The sequence below is a fragment of the Enhydra lutris genome, unplaced genomic scaffold (assembly GCF_002288905.1).
Source record: "Enhydra lutris kenyoni isolate GAN:26980312 unplaced genomic scaffold, ASM228890v2 scaffoldscaffold20, whole genome shotgun sequence".
Taxonomy (NCBI): Eukaryota; Metazoa; Chordata; class Mammalia; order Carnivora; family Mustelidae; genus Enhydra; species Enhydra lutris.
The window spans coordinates 33,119,800-33,124,668 of NW_019154104.1; positions in this window are offsets into that span (position 1 = coordinate 33,119,800).

A 4,869-nucleotide genomic window follows, 5' to 3' on the forward strand; every position below is an offset into this window, starting at 1 on the left:
ACGGGCCGCCCACGCTGCCCCGGCCGCGTGCTCCCCGGCCTCAGTTTCCCGGCGCGTCCGGGGCGCCCGCGCTTCCCGGCCCGGTTCCGCCGCGGCCCTGGGGGAAGGGCCGGCCGGGGACGATCCCCGGGCTTCTGCCTCCGTGGCGCCGGGGGTGGGGGGGGCAGTGTGCCTTTCCAGAGGTGCCCCAAGTGGGAGCCCGTGCCGTGGGCCGGAAAGCAGTCGAGAGGATCCTAACAGGCCCAATCCGAGGACCCTGCCAAGCGAGCGGTCCTGGGGCCGCGTGCAGGCGGCTGGTGGAGGTCAGGTGCGAGCGGCCAGAAGGCTGGCTGCAGTGCACAGGGACAGGGAAGGCTGTGGAGGAAGGGGACACAGGCCCCTTGTGCTGATGGACGACCTTGTCCTGGGAGGGGCGCCCCACCCCTCGAAAGGGGCTTCCAGGAGCTTCCCCTTGTCCCTAAGGAACACAGGGACCGTTCTTCAAGAGGAGATGGGAGACTTCGAGGGGTGACAGAGGGCTGAGAGGCTGAGGAGGCAGGAGGACCCCAGCCCCCTCCGCCTACAGATTCCCAGGACACCGCAGATGACTCCCCACCCCGACCCCTCCCTGGGCCCTGCTCTCCCCTGGAGCCAGAAGTTTCTCCAGCAGCAGCCCCTCCCCCCATCCCTGAGGCCTCCAAGTTGACAGGGACCCTTTTGTAAAAGGAGGACTTCTGAGCGTTGCCCTTCTGGGGTGGGAGTGTATTTTGTGGGGCAGAGGGGGGCATTTTTGTTCCTCATCCAGGGTCAGAGTTCAGCCTGGAAGGTAGAGATCCTTCTTCTGGGTCAGAGGCAGATGCAGCCCCGCGGAGCAGCTCACCAAGCATCTGCTCCCAAAACTGGGGCTCCTGGCAGACTTCCTGTGGCTCCGTGACAGAGTTATACTCCTTGGAGAAGGACCCTCCCCTCCTCAGGGGGACACTCTCTCCTCGGGAAGGTGGCTGCCAGCCCCACTGCCCCTCTCCCCAACCCAGCCCAGACTCTCAGCTGCGACTGAGTGCCCCCCACCAGCCCCCACTGGGCCCTGCCTCCAGGGGGCCCAGTGAGAGGCCTGGATGAGTCAGTCATCCATGCTTCTAGGACCGACACCTGCCCTGAGGTCACCCACCAGCTGTCCCGCATCTGTCCACCCCTTACCCTGCAAACCTTCCCCGTGGGCCCCTGGGACCCCTCAGGAACTGTCCCATCTACCCACCGCCCTCCCAGGAAGAGGGTCCAGATCCACCTCCATCCTGGCCAGGCAGGCTATGGAGAAGGCCCAGGGCAAGAAGAGATTGGGGTGGGGGGTCTGGGCAGGTGCCCTTTCATGGAAGACATGGTGGCTCCCCGGGCCTTGCGGGAGCCCTGCGGCCATTAGAGGAAAGGCATCTTGGCCCAGAGGCTGCACCGTGGGGGTCCGAAAGCTCCCTGCTGATCCAGGAGGCCTCCCCACAGCTCAGCATGGAGCTCTGGTGCCCACCAAGTGCCTTGAGGCCCACCAGCAGCCCCATGCCCCACCCCTGCAGGCCCCGGTCCCGACTGCACCTCTGTGGGAGCCTGCCCTGTGACATGGGGGCAGCCCCGAAGGCAGGACTGACCCTCTCCTCCTCTGGAACCCTCCTCTGGAACCTTCCCCTGAAGAACATCCGCCCTGTACCTCAGACAGAATGGCAAGATGGGGACCCAGTCCTGTCAGCCCAGCCTGGCCCACGCTGGGGCCTCTGGGGAGCCCCTCAACCAGATGTTTGCAGCCAAAACTGCTGTAGCGGTCTTGGGGAGGGTGGCCACCTCCCCATCCCCAACCCCACCCCCACCCCACCCCCCACCGCTGGAGCTCAGGGGCCTTGAGCCCTGTCACCTTCTGCAGCTGCCAGCCATTGGGCGGGCGCAGGCCAGCACCCCCAGCCGCCGGGGCTCAGCGGCAGCTGTGGGGCGGGGCCCGGGGGCAGCTCCCAGGCCAGATGGCCGCCCGGCCAGCTGCGTCCAGGGAGGCTCTGCCCGCACCACCGCAGGCGCCTCCCGTCATCCCGGTGTCCACGACCTTGTCTAGCCAGAGCGGGGATGCTGGGGGAGGGGTGGGAGGGAGGGGGGTGGGCAGCTCCCAAGTGCCATTCCAGGGGCTTCTGGGACAGCCCCTCCTGGGGAATGGGGGGGGTGGGGACAGGGGCACTGAACTCAGGCCTTCCCACCTGAGAGGCACAGAGTGGGGGGGCCTCCCCAGCAATGACGGCCCTCCCCCTTCCTCTAGCTCATCCCTACCTGTGCGGGCCTCCCAGGCTCCCGCCAGCAGTGTCCTAACCGGCTTCGGCCCGTCTCCACACCCCGCAGCCTCAGTCAGGGCCCCAAGGAGCGCTTTGTTCCACTAGCCAGGCGGGGCAGGCCAGGACACACCGCCTGCCCCAGGGCCTCACTCTGGCCTGCCTGGGGAGCTGTCCGCCCAGAGCCCCAGGACGGCTGGCCTCCCTCCTGCCTCCCTGGCCTCGGGTGCCCGACGTGGGGAAATAGCACTGGACAGGCAGGCGCCACGGAGCAGTCAGGATTTGGTTGGACCTTGCTCACAGAAGCCCCTGCATTCACTGGAGACACGTACTAAACCCCCATTTAGGGCCTAGCTGACTTCTTCGCATGGAGGAGACAGCGGGAAAGCCTGAGGTCATGCGCAGTCTCGGGACCGGGGAGTGCTCTGTAGAAGGCTCAGGCTAAGAAAGGAGAAGGTGGGCCTGGGGGCTCTTAGTTGGGGTGTTCAGCAGAGACCACGGTGGGAGAGGCGCACGGCCCAGGCACGGCCCAGGGAACAAAGACAGAAATGGGGGAGGAGCCAGGGCAGGGCCTTCTGGGGGAACACAATGGGAACCCCGGGCCCTAAAGTTAACCTCCCACTTTGCAGATGAGGGTTTCAAGGCTCAAGGAGGTTGAGCACTGTGCCCGAATTTGGGAGGGGGCAGCTGGCAGGCTTTAAGCCGGACAAGACCCCAGGGGGCCATCCCACCAGGGTTCGCTTTGACCTGACTTGAATCCAGCTTCTCCTGCTGGGAGGCCAGCCAAGGGGGTGCGGGGGTGGGGGTGGGGGACCAGCGGGAACAAACCTCCAGAGCCAGGGCAGTCTCAGCAGCTGAGTGCGGTGTGAGTTCAGGATTCCAAGGGTGCTGGCCAGATTTAGGAAAGAAAAATGCAGGATGTCCCGTCAGATGTGAACTTCAAATGAATAAGGAATAATGTTTTAGTATAAAAATGTGGCTTTCCTTCCCACAGGCTTGAGATACCAGCTGTGCTGGGCCCTTCCTCAGGTCTCTAACCCGAGGCTTTGACTAGGACCTCTGGGTGGCTCGCACCTACCATCCCACGGGGGCCACTCCCTCCTCCTGGAGAGCTCAGCTGGAGGCCTCCCCACTCATCCTGCAGCCTGATGTCCCACCCTCTGTAATCCAGCCCCTTGGCCAGCACCTCCCCCACCCCTAGTCGATCGGGGTGGGGGGTCCTCCTCCTTCCCAGCCCAGCCTCCATCTCTGGGGATGTGTGCAGGTGGGAATTCAGGAGACTGTCGGGATTCGAATCCCGATTCAGGGACTTACTTTTTTTTTTTTTAAGATTTTATTTACTTATTTGACAGAGAGCACAAGCAGAGGGAGTAGTAGAAGGGGAGGGAGAGGGAGAAGTAGGCTTTCCGCTGAGCAGGGGACCCAACGTAGGGCTCGATCCCAGGACCCCAGGATCATGACCAGAGCCAAACGCAGACACTTAACAGACTGAGCCCCCCAGGTGCTCCCCACCCCTGGTTTAGGGATTTACTGCCCGCTCTATGGCCTGCTTCATGGCCCTGGGCCCTTCCCTCACTAACCACCCTCCACCAACAAACAGGGGTAATAACAAGAGCATCTAGCCTGCCGGATTGCTGGGAAGGGAAGCTGGGCAGTGGTCAGTGCCTTGTCTCTGTTCCAACAAGGGCAGCCCCTTTAGAAGAGACTGGAAGAGACTGCCAGCCAACAGTACCCCCCACCGCCGGGGCCCCAACTTCTCCAAAATCGTCGCTATTACACCTAGGTTCTTCTCTGGGCAGACCTGGGTGACACCCTGACACCTTCGGGGGCTCTCACACCTGGACCTCAGGATGCCAGCTCCACTCCTCCGCAGGGTCTCTCCCTTCCTAAACACTTTTCCACCTGCCCTGGACTTGGGGCACTTGGGGCTCCCTCCGAGGCACTGGGCTGTCCCCCAGGTCTGCAGAAATGTGCCCTGTCCCTGGGGCTCCGGGACACAGAGCTCAGGGCACCCGGCCCCGCCCCCACAGGTGGAGCTAGGCTCTGCTGACTGGGTGGGGGTCCCCTTTTCTGGGCTCTGCCATGGAGATCCTGCCCAGGTGTTTGGAGGAAAGTACCAGCCAAATTAATTCCAATTCAGAAAGAGGCTTTCAACGAAGAAGGGGGGGGTGTCATCTTTTCAAAATTTACGACCCCCTCCATGGGTCCCCTCCTTCCTCCCACAGCCAGCGCCCCCCAAAGCGCGCCCTCGGGTGACAGCCCCAGCGCGGGCCGCAGAGGAGCGGGTCCTCGGAAGGGGTGCCGTAGCAGAGGGCGCAGTTGGGACCCCGTGGGGGGCGGTAGACACCCAGGCCGAGGCGGCAAATATCGCGAGAGTGCCCCCTCCCCCGCCGCGCCTCTCACCCCCTCCCACCCCGGTGCCCCAGCTGGCGGCTCGCCGGGCCCCGGCGGGGCAAGGCGGGGCGGGCCGGGAAGGGGCGGCGAGGGTGACCTCAGCGGTTCCGCCGCTCCGGGAAGTCGCCTCGGCCCGCCCCCTCCAACCCCCGCCCCGAGTTTCGCTCTCTCCGGGGCGGGGCGAGCGGCGGGCGCGGTC